General features: G+C 35.3%; 1 protein-coding gene across 1 annotated transcript in view; it reads right to left on the bottom strand.

Moving 5' to 3' along the window:
* The window catches only part of TTBK2 (tau tubulin kinase 2), a 269,754-nt gene that overhangs the window by 92,009 nt on the left and 158,370 nt on the right, over positions 1 to 19,375 (bottom strand). The gene's annotated exons all lie outside the window — the stretch shown is intronic.

Below are 19,375 nucleotides of genomic sequence, written 5' to 3'. Positions count from 1 at the left end.
TGCCAAAGAGATTCATGTCTCACAAAAAAAGGGGGGAAGAAAACTCTATTATAGAAGCTGGTGATTGGCATAAGAGAGTTAAGTGTATAATCAGAAATTCAGGCCCTAAGTAATGATTCTTGGCACCATTGTTCTTTTCATGAAACTTATGACAGTTAGTGCAGTATTTCATAAATCCATTCCAAGACCATCTTTTCCTTAGCAATGATTAGGTCATTTAGAGATAGAACATCTAGGAAAGACTCATATATATATATATTAGTTATTATATGGTATGCCTTTGTAGTTTTAATTGTCACTCTTTTGATTTCATCCCTAAAATCATCCAGAATTCCCCCTACTCTGCCTCCTCATATGAAATTTCATAGAAAAGTATCTATGTAAGCTCAAATGAAAATTAATACTTTGGATCATAAATAATATCTTTCCCTTCTGTTTCCTGGCTTCCTTCAAGAATAAGTTCAACTATCACCTTTTAGGGATTTCCTCCTTGCTCAACCTCTCCCTCTCTCTCCATCTCCCCAATGCGTAGCCCTCATTAACCACAAAGGGTAATAACTTTGAAGTTATCTTCCATTTACACTGCACATATCTTGTAATCTTCCATATATATATATATGTATATATATATATAACTATTTGCTTGTGGTCTCTCCTTTTAAAATGGGAACTCCTTGTGGGCTTGGGACCATGTTTTTCCCTTTCTTTGTAATCTTGGTACTTAGCACAGTGCATGGCACATAGCAAGTGCTTAACAAATGTCTATTTATTGAACATTCTTCTTGTTAGCAGACCACTAGTATAAAAACTGGGATGGAAGAAATATTCCACTTATATTCCTTCCATCCCTCTTAATTAAAATGCTAAAAAATTTCAAAGTCTCAATCAGGCAGTAGTAGTAACAGATGATACACTTTCCATCAATCACTATCCTGGAAATCCTTCCCTCCCTTCCTCCGAGTTGAGGTAGAATCCTTAATACATATCAAAGATGAGATTTTTTTCCTGTATAAAAAGGGAAAAGTAGAAAGTCATCTTTATCATTTCTACTATTGTCACTCTCATCTAAGGAGCTGCCATACTCTCACTCTAATATCAATACAGCTTTGGAAGTCTGCAGTATCCCCTCTCTCATGTATATCTAAAACCTCAGGTGGCTGTATAAAATATTCTTTAATAAGTTTTGCATAGGAAGGTGGGAAGGAAGAAATTTGGAACTCAAAAAATTTTTTAAATTAATGTAAAAATTATTTTTATATGTAATTAGAGAAAATAAAATATTTCAAAAATTAAATGACACTTTTCCTTTAGTACAAAGATAATAGATATAGGCTATATAATAAATAGTAGGAGGATACTATTTAATCATGGTCCTTGACTTAAAAAATGAGAGAGCTCCTACTTGTCTAAGACTGTCAAGGATTCTGGGGTAGCTATGTGGTTTCAAAGTTGTATAGTTGTTGGTTTTTGTTTTTTTTTTAGAAAACACAGACAGTTTAATATTTATAAGTTTATAAGTTTTATTGATTTTGATAGTTTATTATTTATTATTGTTGATACCACTATTATTTCTGCATCCTGGATAGTAAGCCATTATCAGAGAAATTTGACACAAAAATTTTTTCGCATTTGACCATTTCCCTTCTTATTTAAGATATATTAATGTTGCTTGTGCATAAGCTTTTCAGTTTCAAGTAAACAGTTACTGATTTTCTTTTGTAAATGCATCTCTTGTTTGATTAAGAATATATTTCTTACCCATAACTGTACAAGACACATGATGTCTCTTCTCATTTTTTATACTGTGATTTTAAATGTTAAAGTCATAAATCCACTTGGAACATATTGTGTAGTGAAGTGTAAAGTGTTGGTCTAAGCCTAATTCCTGCCACACTACTTTCCAGTTTTCCCAGCAGTTTTTATCAAATAGGGAGTATTTCCCAAGGTAGTTTATGTTTTCTACTTTATCAAATACTAAATTATTGAGTTTTACCATTTCTGAATTTTCCTTGTCTTTGCTGTTCCATTGATCTTTCTCTATTCTTTAACCAATGTCAGGTTTTCATGACTGTTGTTTTCTTCATAATATAGTCTAAGGCCTAGAAGTGCTACCCCTCTTTTGTCCTTACTTCTTTTCCTCATATTCCTTGATTTGAGATATTTTGTTTTTCCAAATGAAATTTGTTATTGTTTTATCAAATTCTGTAAAGTGTCTCCATTGTAATTTCATTCGTATAACATCAAAAATGTAAATGAATTTTGGTAGTATTGCCATTCTTATTATATTGGCATGGTCTAACCATGAGCACTAAATATTCTAATTGTTAAGGAGAGCTTTATACTTTGGAACGTTGACTCATAGATATTTTATGTTTTTCATAATTATTTGGAATGGGATCTCCTTTTCTATTACCTTTTTTGCATTTTGTTATTATTATATAGAAATGCTATTGATTTTTGAAGACTTATTTTGTAGCCTACAACATTGTTGAAGCTATTGTCTCAGTATTGTTCCTGATTCTCTGGGGTTCTGCAAGTAAGTCATCATTTTATCAACAAATGAGGATAATTTTATCTCCTTCTTTACCTATCTTTATTACTTTAATTCCTTTCTCAGTTTATTGCTATTGCTAACATTTCCAGAATTTATCAAATAATAGTGGAGAGAGCAAGCACCTTAGTTTCTAGTGTGTCCCTATTGCATATAATACTTATTTTTGTATTTAGATAGATGCATTTTATGATATATATATATATATATTTTTAACCCTTACCTTCTGTCTTGGAGTCAATACTGTGTATTGGCTCCAAGGCAGAAGAGTGGTAAGGGTAGGTAATGGGGGTCAAGTGACTTGCCCAGGGTCACACAGCTGGGAAGTGGCTGAGGCCGGATTTGAACCTAGGACCTCCCATCTCTAGGCCTGGCTCTCAATCCACTGAGCTACCCAGCTGCCCCCTTATGATATATATATATATATTTAAACCCTTAACTTCTGTGTATTGGCTCCTTGGTGGTAGAAGAGTGGTAAGGGTGGGCAATGGGGGTCAAGTGACTTGCCAAGGGTCACACAGCTGGGAAGTGGCTGAGGCCGGATTTGAACCTAGGACCTCCCGTCTCTAGGCCTGGCTCTCAATCCACTGAGCTACCCAGCTGCCCCCCTTATGATATATTTTTTGAAAAGATCCTTCTATGCCTGTAGAGAGTAAACATCTAAAAAGAGTGTTATACTTCATCAAAGGCAATCTACTGAATCTACTGAGATGAGCCTATGGTTTGGGATGACTTCGTTTTAATAAGATTATTATGCTGACTGTTTTCTGATGCGAAACCATTCTTGCCTTCCCTGGTATAAATCCCATTTTTATCAAAATGAATGACTTCTTGGATATATCACTGTAGGGTGATAGAACTTTATTTAAAATGTTTGAACTTATTCATTAATCATATTGGCCTATTATAGTTTTCTTTAGTATCTTATCTTTCCCTGGTTTAGGTATAAGTACTATTTTGCTCATAAAAGGATTCAGATAAGATTCTTTCTTTCTCAATTTTTGAGAATAATTTTTGAAGTATAGGTCCTAACCATTCTTTAGAGCAGTGATTCCCAAAGTGGGCGCCGCCACCCCCTAGTGGGTGCTGCAGCGATCCAGGGGAGTGGTGATGGCCACAGGTGCATTTATCTTTCCTATTAATTGCTATTAAAATTTAAAAAAAATTAATTTCTAGGGGGCTAAGTAATATTTTTTCTGGAAAGGGGGCAGTAGGCCAAAAAAGTTTGGGAACCACTGCTTTAGAGGATAGATAAAATTCTTTTGTGCATTTATCAGAACCAGGAGTTTTTTCATTGGTACTTCTTTTACAGCTAGATCTATTTTCTGTTCTGAGATTGAGTTATTGAAGATCTCTATCCAGACTTCTGATACTTTGGTTATTTTATAATTTTGAAGATATCCCTCTCTTGTGTTCTCAGTTTTGTTAATGTGTAACACTGCATAATATGTTCTAATTGTTCTTTTTGTTTCATATGGTTTTGCTCTGATTTCACCTAGCTAATTATTTACTATTTTGTTGCTTTTCTCTTTTAAATCATATTAACTAAATGTTTATCGAGTTTACTAGCCTTTAAAAAATACTAGCCATTAACTTTATTACTTCTTTTGTGGGGGGAATCTAATTTACCTAGTTTTAAAAAATACTGCCTGATGATGTAGCAGGGTGGATAGAATGCCTGGATTTGGAAGGACCTAGGTTCAAATCTAGTCTCAGACATTTCCATGCTGTGTAACTCTGACACTTAATCCCAATTGCTGTAACAATTAGAACTAATACTAAGATAGAAGGCAAGGGTTTAAAAAATATTTCTTCTAAGTTTACTTCTATTTTATTTGTTAATTTTCCAATTTATAAAAATCCATATGTAGTTCATTAACCTACTATTATTCTAGGTTGTTAATGTATGATTATAAGGATATGATTTCTGCATCTCAGAAATTCTGGTATGTTGTTTCATCATTATAATTTTATTTTGCATATTTATAATTTCTATGATTTGTTCTTTGCCTCATTCATTATTTAAGATTTTAATGTTAAATCACTGTTTGGGTCTATGTTTTTGTTTCTATTTTTATTGTGTAATGGTCTGTAAATATTATTGTATTATTTTTACTGTAATTGTTTTATATTGACTAGTCATACCTTTTTATATTTGTTTGCAATATCTCTGTGCCCTAGTTCCTAGTTAATTTTTACAAAAGGTCCATATGGCACAGAGAAATATGTATATTATTTTGCTGTCTCATTTAGAAGATGCTATAAATTCAAGTTTCTCTACAAATTTGTTCAGTTCCACACTTTCTCTTTTATCTTTCTTTTAGACATATCAAAAACAAAGGGAAGGCTCTGAAGTCTCATTTTATGCTACTGTTTATATCTTTTTGAGGTTCAGATAATGTTAATTTGGATGCTAAGGAATTTGGAGTGTATGAGTACTGATATTGGTTTGTGGTCTATGATTCCTTTCAGCATAATATAGTTTCCTTATTCTCTTTTTTATTTTTTTATTTTTTTTATTTTTAAACTCTTGTACTTCGGTGTATTGTCTCATAGGTGGAAGATTGGTAAGGGTGGGCAATGGAGTCAAGTGACTTGGCCAGGGGTCACACAGCTGGGAAGTGGCTGAGGCCGGGTTTGAACCCAGGACCTCCTGTCTCTAGGCCTGACTCTCACTCCACTGAGCTACCCAGCTGCCCCTTCTCCTTTTTTTTTAATGTTTATTGTTGCTTTGTCTGATAGCATGATGGTGTAAAGATTAAAATTAATATAATAACCAAGTATTATATTTTATAAAGTTAATTAATAATAACTAAAGTAAAAAAAGCTAGGTAATCAAGCCACGGTCACAGGAAGAGAAAGAGGCGGAGTTACAGCCAACTATATACACAAAGTGACCACATAATGTGGTGGAGAGATTAAAAGGAATTTTGGGAAATACAAAAGGAATTCTGGGGAACGTAGTTTAAAGAGACAACATTCTCTAATTATACAATGGCGACTTGTGGTTTTTTAATTCATTTTATGTATGGTAAATTTTCTTCCATTTCTTCTATTTTATTTTGCAGAAGTCTTTGTTTTTTGATGAATTTCCTATAAATGAAAAATTATGGGGTTTTGTTTTATCCAAACTGTAGCTCTTTTCCATTTTATTAGAATGCTTAATCCATTCCTATTTAAAGTTATAAAAGTTAAGATAATATTTCCCCCCTCTCAAAAATTGTTTTTTGTCAAGTTACGATCCCCCCCTTTTCTGCTGTAAACACAGCATTATGTTCCCTCAGTTACTTTAATCTTTTTTAAGGTGTTCTATCCCATTGGCTCTCTTCCTTTTGCCTCATCCCCTTTTATTGTTTGGTATCACTTTCCCTTTAGAGTTGTTTATTAGATCCTCTCATGATTTTGTCCAGTTATACATTTCATCCTCCTCTTTCTTCCTCTCTTTACTCTCCTGCAAGGTAGTCCTGTTCATTAGTTTTAAATTTAATTTTTTTTCACTTTTTGCAAAAAAAAAAAAGTTTTTAAAAAATTCTCTTCATTGTCCATCTTCTCTTTCTCTGATCCTAATTTTCTGATTCATGGCCTTTATAACCATCTGGTCCCTTTCTATTCTCTATAATCTTCATACAACCCAAGCTTCCCAGGTATCCATTCTAGGTTCTCTCTTCTAGCTGCTTTCAGTCACTGACTTGTAGGAGCAACCCCCATGTACTCCCTTTTTCCATTAAGTCACACTCTCACAGCAATGCCAATTATTGTGGTTGTAAGAGATAACAACACCACATGGTAAGGATCCTCCCACACTTTTCATTTAAGCCCTCAATTGTTGGCCTTTCCCCCCCTTACATTTACCTGGAATTCTCCTCCCTATGTCCATACTCTCCCACTCCTCCATGTGCCATAGTCTCCTGGGATTAAAACTCACTTCTCCCAGGACAAATAGAATTCTCAACTACCAAATTCTACTTCCCAGTTTCCTTGGGCCTCAACAGTGGAACCCCTTCCCACCTCCAAAGTAAGGCCTCCTGCCTTTTCTACCTGAAATAAGTAATTGCCTTATCAGGGTGATATTCACAACTAGGGCTCACCCACACACCCACAAGTGACAGGAGTGACACAGGGTATCTGGGGATCTGCACAAGGGATATGAGATTAGATGAAACACTCTAGTTGTTAAAATGACAGTTGAAAGCTATACTGGTCACTAGCCTAGCCAGGGAAACTCAGGTTTAGGAAGATATCTAACAGTGGGCTCTTGACTTGGGGTAGAGGAAGACAATAGGAAGTAAGTAAAACAGTTTAATGTGATAAACTAAGGAAAGGAGATGGGGGAGAGAGGGACAAACTATACTTAACACCTTTGGGATAAACTCAGGGTTAGAGGTCTGGGAAATCCCTTCACTAACACTATGGCAGGCAGGCAGCCAGGACACAAGGGAAGAATAGGTTCTCCCGCAGATGTCCTTATCTATTGCTCAGATGTTATCAGCTGGTCCAGGATCACAGGTAAACTGCCTAGTAAACCCACAGGGAAGACAAGGAGAAAGATGAATCTTTTTTGTCCACCAAACAAGACAGCTAATCTCAACCTGCTTTTCTTGCACTTAATAGATGGAAATGATGCTTTGCAAATGTTTCTCAAGGCATAGTGATAACCCAAAAATCCACAAGCTTTCTGGCCAGTGGAGGCTAAACTCCAACAAATTCCACCAAACCCCCAACTGTCATATAGACACCTCTATGTCTAGTCCCTTGCCGCATTCTAGGTTAGAATTTTTAGCTCCTGCCAGCCTGCCTGGCTAAATCTGTTTTCCTACTCTCAAAACTGTGTTAATAGAATTAGCTCTAGCCCATGCATAGTCAAAACTCTACTTACCCTAGGCATAGAGATGATATCATCCCCACCTCCCTTAGTGGGGAGGGGAGATGAGTTACCCACACGTGACAATAAGTAACAAATCAAGAACAAGGGACTGCCCTTTGGGCAGTCCAAATCAGTGTAGAGGCTGCCATTTGTCCACTTGAATTAGAGGTGGACCCATAGGAAGTGATGAAAGACACTATCTCTTCAAGTATGTTGGTTACTTCCTGCTAAGAAAGTTCCGGCTTTGAACTTGGTGCTGAAGGATCTTGGTGGAGACCTCAGGCAGCTTCTACTCTAAATGGTCACGTCAGTAAGTTAGGCTGACTTCCTTGGCCTACCTTGGCGTTTTTCCAAGACTCTACCTTAAGTAGGCTCTAGCCTATCTGATTGCTAGGCCTTGTGGCTTGTAGCCTAATTTATTTAGCCTTTTAACCTTCTCTCTCCTTTCCAGGCCTCTGCAGGCCTGGACTAGCCTCTCCCTCTCTCTATTTCCCTACCTTTTACCTGCTTAATTGTAAATAAACTACCTTAAACCTGATCCTGACTTGGGTCTATTTTAATTATGGAATCAATCTGAATTGTTGATTCCTGGCAGCCACACTTTAAATATATATCTATAAAATATCTTCAATCTCCCTCTTACAAAACCTATTTCCCTATTACATACCCTTTTCAATCTACTCCCACCCCACATCCTCCTCACTCACTCTCCTAAAGGTTTTTTTCTTTTTGAGAACACAGAAGTCACCTTCCTCTCATTGCCAGCCCTTAATTTGACTAGCACATCACTCACTTTGCCAAATTTCCCTACTCCCCTCCCAGTTTCATATACCCTCAGTTGTAATGTAGGACTACAAAAGAAGTATTCGCCTGTAGGTAGGGTGTTGCCCAGTAGTGCTTCCTATCTTTCTTTTCACTATTACCTCTACCAGATTTCTGCCTTCACCCTTGTCTCCTTGTACACATTTAGAAAGAAGTCTCTCACTAGTCTTTCTGTTATCATAGTCCTTGCTAGTGAATCTATCCACTTCAGCATTTCTATTGTTTGGGGTATTTGAGAAGCAAATAATCTCTTTAATTCTGGCTTTCTTTCTAAAAACGTTTTAACTCTATTATTGAACATCTATATTTTGTCCTATAAGGTTAAAACTAAAATTGGAGACTAGGTTGCATCTGGTGCTCCAGGGCTCTTCAGAGCACATTATTCCATTCCTCATTCTTTTTCTAGTGGGTGTGGGATAGTAGTCTTCTGTTATTTGAATGTCCTTTCCTTTGTATTTGAAGGTCTTTCTCCTAATTGACTGCAGAATTTTGTTCTAAACTAAGTTGTAATATTTAACCACTATATGTCTTGCAGTTTGCGGCCTTGTTTTGTTTTTTTTTTTCTTTTTAAATATGAAGGAGAGATCTATGAATTCTTTCTTTTGGAATTTCATTTCCTATGGTGAGAAGTTCTGGACAGTTTTGTACTTCATTATTGTGCTAAAGTTTTGTTTTGGTTTTTTTTGTCTTTTCATTTTGTTCTAGGAAACTTCTACCCTGTCTTCAAGATCATTATGTTTTGCTTGTATAGTGAGCATATTTTCTTTTAACATTACTAGGTTTTGCTTTTCTTCTAGGTTGTCCTTCACTTATGTATATTTGTATTCCCAATTTGTATTTTTTCTATTCTGCTTAATATTTTTGCTGTACAGGATATATTCTTGTTTCATAATTCTCATTTCTCTTATAAGCCACTCAGGAACAGTGTATTGTAGTTCTTTTTTCCTCATATTCCACCGGATTCTCTTTTTCATCAAGTATTGAATTATCCTTTATTTTATTTAGATGCATTTAACTGAGATTTGGAGGTCATATCTCCTATTGTTACTGCTTTTCCTATTGTCTTATCTGTTATGTTCAAAGCGTGTGAGATTTTTTTTCTTCCTGAAATCTTTAGTACTTTTTATCTTTTTTCCCCTCTTTATTTTCCTTATCACTAATTTCCTGACTCCTTCCCCTCTGATTGTAGTTTCCCTGGGGGCTGGATGTCAAAGTGTTGGCCTCCTACTACACTGGACAATTCACAATTTACTAGCCTAGGTTTTCTCCTCTGACTTTTTTTTTTTTAAACCTTCACCTTCTGTCTGTCTCATTAGCAATTCTAAGACAAGAGAGTGGCAAAAGCTGGGTAATGGGGTTAAGTGCCTTACACAAGGTTCCAAATGACTTTTGAGGAATTAGAACTGGCTCCAGTTGGATGCAGTGCCCTTCCTTCAGAGGTTTGTATGGAAACCCTTGTAAAAGGAGATGAAATACTTAACATGTGATTTATTCTCTCCAAATGCTTCCATTATTAGGTATCACTGTGTGGAAGGTTTGCATCATCCAAATCCAGTGTGTCAATCTCCTTTTCCTGATGGCCATTTTATATTTTGAGTTTTAAGCATACCTTTTATGATCATATTGAAAGCTGGTTTTCTGAAGTGGTAGAATTTGGAGAGGTTCCTTTTCTAATTCAGATTTAGTGAAACTGTATTTTTATGCAATTGGAAGTATCTTTCTTCCCATTCTTTTATTCACTTTTTATTCCCTTATTCATCACCCTTATCCAGAGGTGCCTTAGAAGGAAAGTAAGAAAAATGGCTTTGTAATTTCAAATTATTCCTATCAATGCCTTCACTTCTTCTAAGTTGGTATAATAACAGATACAAAACCAACAACTCCTGTAAGGCACTTCCTTTTTTCCATTGGGATTATCAACATGTGACTTAAACTATTAGGATGAGACTGTGGATCTGATTGCATTGGTACTGTTTTTAAAGCTCTGTTCAAAACATGTGCCAATTCTACTAGATCTTCTTGTAGGAAATATTTCCATTCCTACATTCATAAAACAGAATTCTTGCTTTGGCTTTAGTTTACCTGCATCATGAACCTTTGAAATGGAAGTAAATTTAATAGTTTCAGCAGGTGGAGATCCAGAAAGAAGGTTCTGTAGGTTATCCATGTACTATAACAGACTATCTTTTCTGGTATGTAATATGAATTACTTTCACAGAAATTCCCTATTATTCTTATTTTCTTCAATGTCTAGAAAACCACAAATTTGATCACATAGATTCACAAAAGACATTTCTGTGTCACAAAAAACATCCCTCGGGCGTTCCAGGTATAATGATGATATTAGAAAATAAGTATTGTTTTATTAGTTTAGAGATAAGAAGTAGAGAAGCTGGCTTGAGGAAGAATTGGAGCTTCAAATAGAGCTGAGAGAGTGTTAATTTCAACTGCTAGCAGTTATAACCGTTATTTCTATGACAGTTTCACTCTCTGGGTATGGCATTCCAGGAGTGGCTTCTGGCAGTCAACAGAGCCACACACAGATTCTTTCTCTCTCAGGGCTAGGGAAAGTAATATCTTTGCCTCTCTCTATCTTGGTCTGAGGGAAAGACTTGAAGGAGTGGAGTGTTTTCTTTTCCAACTTGAGAAACACTTTTCTGTACTGTCTATAGATTGGTTAAACTGTGAAAAAAACAAACGAAACCTGGTCTTTGGTTTGGACTCTGAGTCTGTTAAGGCTCAGAGTCCTAACTTGATTCTTGTGGAGACTCAACCAGCTAGCCTTGGCTATCTTTATAACTTAAAGGTGAAGTTAAGAGTTAGAGTGGTTAGGATTATTTAGAATAGTATAAATTTGGTTAGTTAGATCAGGGAGGATTAGCGGTTCCTTGCGGGACCTAGGAGTTTATTTGGGTGGAGTTATAATCCCTTAGAATTAGAAATCCTTTTTCTTTATATATATTTAAAGTTTTTTTTTCATAAACAAGAGTCTCTCTAGCGTTCTTTGTGCCTTGCATTGTTCGCCCAATTTTATTTTAACACAGGCTAGTTCTTTTTTTTTTAAAGGACCAAATTAAAATTATACATATTTATATAGATTAGATAGATACAGATAGATAGTGCACTTAATTTATTTATTTTTATTTTTAATATTTTCCCATAGCTACATGTTTCATGTTCTTGTCCTCCCCCCTAAGACCTCCCACTTCCCCGTAGCTGACGCATAATTCCACTAGATTTTACATGTATCATTGATTAAGATCTAATTCCATATTATTGTTGGACTAGAGTTATCATTTAGCATCTCCATCCCCCAAAATATCCCCATCAGCCCATGTGTTCAAGCTGTTGTTTTTCTTCTGTTTCTACTCCCACAGTTCTTCCTCTGAATGTGACTAGCTAGTTTTCTTTCTCATAAGCCCCTCAGCATTGTTCTGGATCCTTGCATGCTGCTAGTAGAGAAATCTTTTATGTTTGATTATACCACAGTGAATCAATCTCTGTATACAATGTTCTCCTGGATCTGCTCCTTTCACTCTGCATCAATTCCTGGAAGTCATCCCAGTTCACATGGAATTCCTCTAGTTCATTATTCCTTTGAGCACAATAGTATTCCATCACCAACAGATACCACAATTTGTTTAGCCATTCCCCAATCAAAGAGCATCCCCTCATTTTCCAATTTTTTGCCACCACAAAGAGTGCAGCTATAAATATTTTTGTATAAGTCTTTTTCCTTATTATCTCTTTGGGATATAAACCCAGCAGTGGTATGGAGGGAACAAAGGGGAGACAGTCTTTTAAAGCCCCTCCGTCCACAGCACATTATAGGACATAGTATCCTTCCCCCAAAAAACTGCTGAATGCTGAAGAAATACTTACTCCCTAAAAGTTTCTTATGATATCACAATTATTTCAGAATTTTCTACCTCAGTTTAACTGATAAGTTCATGAAGATGTCTATTTTTAGAAAGTTCCCTATCTAATGGCATATAGGAAATGTGCTGTCTACTCTTTTTGGTAAATATTTCAGAACTTCTGTTTTATTCATTATTTGGCACAAAAAGTCTATCCACAATACCTCACTTGCTTCACACTTTATTTATGGAAGTTGCCTTTTTGGCATTCCTTCAAAACATACAAAACCAGCACATTTACTTCTCCTTATCTAATTGTCAGGGTCAAAGTTTCAGGCCAATTGACATGCCCTGTAGTTTAAATGGATCTTTCGTTGCTCCCCCTACTTAGTTCTGCCACAAAATAGTAGTAATGGCCAAGGCAAGCCTAACTAAAACACACACGGTGCCCTTACAAAACATTTTCCAGACTGGTGCATCTTTCAATAGTTTCTAGTCTGAATTTTTACTACAGAGTTGAAATTAAAGCAGACCACTTAGGTAGAGACATTCTATATTTGTAGTGGTAGCACTAAATTGAAGGAGAAAGATCAGAGGAAAGGGAATAATTTATATCCATATTGTAGCTAAAACAATGAGGTCGGATGGGTTCATACGAGAAAGAAAATCAGAAATAGATGCCATAAGTTCCTCTACACTCAATGCCAGTAGGAAATAGCAGAGGTATAAAGTAAATTGAGCCCCTCAGACCACAGCACATTATAGGAAATGGTGAGGGTTGAAAAGTAAAAATTCCACTTAAACATAAGGAAAATTTAATAAAGAAAAAGTCTTTTGAGTACTCTTGAATGGGTCAAAATGGAAAGTTTCAAATGCATGACTGAAATAGGAGCTAAACTGAAAAGAGATAAAGAACTGGAAGAAATTAATCTGAGACAGAAGGAGGCTAACAAATCATTGAAGAACTTGAACATGAAATCTGGTCCCTTTCTACCTTAACAATATTTTTATACTTTCCTCTACCTACTCTGAAATTCAGTGACAATGACTTCCTTACACAATTGAGACTTCATCTCCTGATTTCTAGCATTTTTGCTGGCTATGTCCCACCTGAAATGATTTCCTTCCTTATCTCCACCACCTAACTTTCTCTAGCTTCATTTAAGTCTCAGAAAGTCCCACTTTCTCCAAGAACTTTCTCTATTCTCCTTAATCTTAGTACTTTCCCTCTGAAATTGTCTCCAACTTATCCTGTATATATCTAGTTGTAGGTAGTTGTTCACATGTTGTCTCTCCTCCCAATTAGACTGTGAGATCCTAGAGAGAAGAGACTGTTTTTTCCCCCCTTGTATTGGGGAAGGGACTTTTCTTTATATCCCCAGTGTTTAGCATGGAATACAGTAGGTAATAATTATAATAACTGTACTTATTATAATATAAACCAGTGATTCCCAAAGTGGGCACTACCACCCCCTGGTGGGTGCTGCAGAGATCTGGGAGGGCAGTGATGGCCACAGGTGCATTTATCTTTCCTAATAATTGCTATTAAAATTTAAAAAAAAATTAATTTCCAGGGGGCTAAGTAATATTTTTTTCTGGAAAGGGGGCAGTAGGCCAAAAAAGTTTGGGAGCCACTGATATAAACAAAACAAATAAATTAATAATCAATAAAATAATTTAAAGAAATAAGGATGTGCCTAATGTAGGAAGTTAAAAGGCTTAAATGTAGGAACATGTAACTAAGGTAAGAGCCTAGCTGCTACTCATAACAAGATCTTAGGTTATCTCCACAATCTTTGGACCTTTTGGTTCCCCAAAAAAAGTCCAAGCCTGCCTTTTTGTTCCAGTCTGCAAAGAGATATGAACTCCTGAGAAAAAAACAAAGGCATTCACTATTCGGGCCACTTGGAGTAGATGGAGAATCCATCTCTACCTCCATTAAAATTCTACTCCAGTACTATGACAGACACAAAAGTTATAACTTCATTGTATAAGATTTGGCATAGCCTAACACATAATATAGGGGCGGTGTGGCATAGCAGAATTGGTTTTAGGAGAACAGGAGACTTGTGTTTAAATCTTGACTCTACCATTTACCACCTGTATAAACTTTGAAAAGTCATTTAACATCTCAGCATCTGTTTCCTTATCTGTAAAATGAGAGGGTTGAATTAGATGACCTATGAGGTCCCTTCCAATTCTAAATCAATGATTCAAAGATTAGAATGTGGGCCTAGTGATGGACTATCGGGTTGTTACCTGAGGACTGACCACTTCAGCTAAATTTAGAGAAGCTCCACATTAGATTATCTTCTACCATCCCTCTGGGCATGACTACCTTGCTTACTTGTATCTGAATTCCAGAGCTCAGCACCATATCTGGCATAGAGGTGGTGTTTAATATATGCTTTTTCATTCAATCATTCAGATTGGCTATGAGGAGTAAGTTCTTTTAATAGAAGCAACTCTCAAAGACCCTATATTCTGTTGCAGAGCAGTTATCAATCTCTGTCAATGAAGAGACCACCTACCCCGAGTCTATTTATCAAGAGTACAAACCATGCTATGAGCTTCCTCTAAGTCTTTGATCTAGAGATCAAAATAAAATATGCCCCCATGGAGGGAAGTAGATAATAGTACCTAAAGGAGCATAGGTGAAACATATGCAGAAGAAAGTGCCAGTCTCAGCAAAGGGAGATGGTAATGGCCTAGGTCAAGCAGTTAATTACAACAGAGAAGAAAAAAACAAGAAAGAAAATTGGATTGAGAGGGAGTTCAAAGTGTAAAACTGGCATATAAGAGGTAAAGAAACTTTGGGTAAGTAGTGTGAGGTCTCATTAAATTATTAGTATAAAAAAAGGAAATAGAAAGAGTACAGAAGAAAAATCAGTAGTCAAATTCTGCTTGTGAGCTATTCATGATGACAGCTGAAACTGCAATTGGCACAAAATTCATGAGATAAAAAAAATGAGGGTGGGATAAGCAACAAAATGAGTAACTTAAACATCAATGGGAACAAAACAAACAGTAACAATACCTCCTTAACCAACAGCAAAAGGGGAGAAGGTGGGTGAAATGGTTACTTTGGAAGAAACTGCTGAGGGATACACAAGGGGGAAATTTAAGTTTTCAGAAATGACTAGATATAGAGGATAAGATATTAAGAAATGCTAGCTAATTTTCACTTCCATAATAGAATAAGATAGTAAAAAGTTAAGTAGGAAAGGTAAAATACATAAATTTCCTAAGCTGTAAAGATAGTGAAACCCTGGAACCAAGAGAGTTCACAGAAGAGTTGCAGTCTCACCTAGGTGGAGAAAAGTTTTAAGGGAATGATCTCTTGAGAATTTCCAAAGTGCTGAGATTTTCTGATTTGAAAAAAAGAGCTGTACAAAAAAGGACTGCATTTTATAATATTATTTATAATTATAATGAAAGAAATATTCTAAATGAATAATTTAGCTATATTCTGTCATTTAAACAAAGCATCTATCATAAATGTGTACACAGAGAATGATCACAAAATACATTTGAGTTATAGATTGCTTTTGTCTTTAAATCATAATCATTTCCCTTATCACCTCTATTTTGAAACCTCTCTAAAGATAAAGAAAAATACATTTAAACAAAAGTAAAGAATATATTGAAATCTATTCCTCAATCTCTCTCCCATAAGGGAAGTAGAGGGTTATCCTGTTCTCCAGATCTTCAACAGTTTTTAATTATTATGTCTTACTTACTTTTAATGAACTTTTCACTTTTTCTTGCTTCTATTAATTTTGTTTTCATTTGTATAAGTTATCCCATTTTTTCTAAATGTCTCAAATTCATTAATATAGTAAAATAATTTAATTATATTAATTCATCACAGGTTTTTCCACCTCTTCCCAACTGACAGGCATGTAATTTATTTAGCAGTACTTTTTTATTACAAAGAATGCTGCCTTGAATATTTTGGTTAATCGGGTCATTGCTTCTATCATGGATTTTCTTGTAGCATATAAACAGTATTAGGACTGTTGAGTTAAATTTGTTTGTTGTTTTTTTTAAAGATTTTTAAAAGAAAAAAAAGTAGTTCAGTAAAACCAATTAACACATCAACTATATCTACAATTTATATCTATATCTACTCAGAAAAGGGTGATATGTTAGTTGTATGATCAGTTAGTACATTCATGTCTGGATATCAATTTGCAATTATGCAAGAAAAGTTGTGTTAATACTCTTAGAGCTCTAGAATTATGATTCTATGATTTATACTTTCAATCCATCACAGTCATAGCAATGGTCACACACTAGATTCTGTCATCATTCATAAGTAATTCATAAGTACTCTACTTTTTTATCAAGAATTCTAAAATTCTACTCTCTGACTATAACCTTCTATCCTTCCACCTTTCCTTCTGTCTTGATCCTCCTAAACATATCCTTTGCTTTACTGTAACTTCTTGTTTCTTGATCATTCATTCCAAGCCAACAACCTTGCTCTGTTTTCATTTTCTTCCCTTCCCCATCATGACTGCTATAGTCAATGAGTTCAAGTATAAAATGAACTTCTATTCTTAAATTCGTGCCAATCTCCATCCCTGGATTACCCCCCATCATCCAATTACCCAGCTTCTCACAATCTACAGAACATTGCTTAAGGAAAATCACACAACTATGGACTGTGTCTAAAAGAAATTTGTGTAATCTAATATCAACTGAACCCATAAAGCAATAAGATAATCTATTGTTTTACTAATTGGTTTTCTTTTTTAAAAATGTTTCTATTGATACCATTTTTATAATGCCTAAATTTCTCCATATCTATTTCCCATCATACCCTTCTTCCAGAAAGTCATCTCTTATAATAAAGAAATTTTTAAAAGACAAAAAAAGAAAGCAAAATTGATCATCATATAAAAAAACTGGAAATATATATAGTATTCCATACCAAATAGACCTCTCATCTCTGCAAAAGAGTTAGGGAAGATATTTTCTCATATCTCCTCTTTGAGTCCATGCTTGTTCTTTGTAACTTTGCAATGTTAATTTCTATCCATTTACACTGTTATGGTTATGTATATTATTTTCTTGAATGTGTTCATTTTATATCAATTTATATAATTCCTATCATACTTTTCTGTATTATATTTGTTTCTATAGCATAATGTCATTAAATTTTTATACCACAATAAATTTAAGTTTTCCCAATGTAAGAATTAAAAGTAGGACTCTAGTTCCTAGAATTTTAATAAAGTTTATTAGAATTACTTGGATAGGTAAAAGAAGAGAGATAGAGAAAAAAAGGCCTAGTCTCGCTACCCATGTGGATGCTCTCAACTGTGAAGATAGGATTAATTCTTCCCTTGTCTATTTTTAACTAAACAAATTAAGAACTCAAAGTACCCCTACTTGACACTAAGTAAGAGAGTTCCTAGTCACTTACTAGAGTAAGCTAACACCTCCAAAGGTCACTTCCCCTCCTCCTTGGCAAATTGAAAGACTAATTGGTTCCCATAAAGTGGGGGAATGACAGGAAGTGACATCAAGAAAATTGCTTTAAAAAGCCAGCTCAAGGATTTAGTCATTTATTCTGTGGCAAAGAGGTAGATTGGAGGAGAAGACTCTTTCCTTGGATCCTGCAGTGGTGAGTGGAGTGATTCCTTCCTTGGTTCTTCAGTGAGGAGACTCTCTCTGCTAATTGGCGCTTCAGTGGGACACTCCCCTTCAGTGTGAGTTCTGGTGTGATTCTTGGTGGTCTTAGCCTAGCGTGCACTGAAGGTTCTTGGCAGATTCCTTAGCATCTTCTGGTTCTTAGCATCTTCTGGCTTCCTAATTATGCCTTTAGATTCTGATGAGATTCGCATTTGTGGTCTGGAGACATTAGGATTAAATTTAGGGTATTTGTAGCTAGGCAGTACTTCCTTTCTCTTTATCTACATTTTTCCACTTTCACTCTTTCCACCTCTTTGTAAATAAAGCTGCTAAAAAATCCATTTTGACTTAAGATGTAATATTTTTAAATCTGCGACCACAACATTACTTTAGAATTCTCGTATTTAGCATAAAACCTAAATTTAAGTTCTTATAATTCCAATCAGTCAACAAGTGCTTATTAAGGGCTTATATATGCCACTCAACAGCTTAAATGCTAGAAACACCAAGAAAGGAAAAACAGTCCCTGCCCTTAAGAAGCTTACATTCTAATAGGGAAACAAGAGTACACAGAGAAATTAGAGAGAGAGAGAGAAAAGATTGCATGAACAATCTATCAGAGCAGATATTAAGGGAAGGAATCAAGAGTAAAAATAGAGGGAGACTGGCCTTAAAGACGGAAAGGGCCATCAGAGACTGGAGTAGAGGAGAAAAGAGTGGAGGATGAAGGCATAAGGTTGGCTAAGTGGATTGAGAGCCAGACCTTGAGAAAGGCGGTCCAGGGTTAAAATCTAGCCTTAGACACTTCCTAGTTGTTTGACCCTGGGCAAGTCACTTAGCCTCCATTGCCTGATGCTTAATATCAATTCTAAAACAGAAAGTAAGAATTAAAAAAAAAGAAATAAGGATCAAGTGCATAGGTCAAAGTCCTGTGACCCATGCTAGGTGACAGAGGTGGTGCAAACTCATGCAGATTCACGTGGACTGAAGTGACCTAATTTACCCAATGATTTCCCTCACACATCAAATATTTGGCAGGAGACAAGTTCAAGTATGAGACCCCAGAAAAGTAAATTTCCTTCACATACCAACTGATGGCCATCTACTTTATTTCTAGTTCTTTGCTGCCACAAGACATATTGATATAAATATTTTGGTACAGACATCTAATAGTGGAATATCTTGGTCTAAAAATTTGGCCATTTCAAAATGTGGCTTAACTTGCATAATTCTAAATTGTTTTCCAAAATGTACTAATTCAGACAACACCTCCAAATGATATAACAGTATGCTTATCTTCCAACAACTCCAACAATGAATATTCCCATCTTTTGTGATCTTTCTCAATTTGTTTGACATGTGATTTTTCTGAATAATAGTGATCTGAAGCACTCTTTCAGGTGGTTAATAGTTTGTAATTCTTTTTTGAGAAATATTTGCTCACATATTTTTACCAATTATCTATTGGGAATGGCTTTAGATCATATATTTGTTTTGGATACCAAAATCTTTATCTGAAAGAGATATTTGACACAAATATTTTTCTCCTATTTTGTCAATTTGTTTTTTTATCTTAGATGCATTAATTTTGCTTGTACAGAAGCTTCTCAATTTCATATAATCAGTTTTTATTTCATTTAA

The sequence above is a fragment of the Gracilinanus agilis genome, chromosome 2 (assembly GCF_016433145.1).
Source record: "Gracilinanus agilis isolate LMUSP501 chromosome 2, AgileGrace, whole genome shotgun sequence".
In the NCBI taxonomy this organism is placed as follows: domain Eukaryota; kingdom Metazoa; phylum Chordata; class Mammalia; order Didelphimorphia; family Didelphidae; genus Gracilinanus; species Gracilinanus agilis.
The sequence above is the reverse complement of the archived record's forward strand: the minus strand, read 5'-3'. Positions and strand labels throughout refer to the sequence as shown.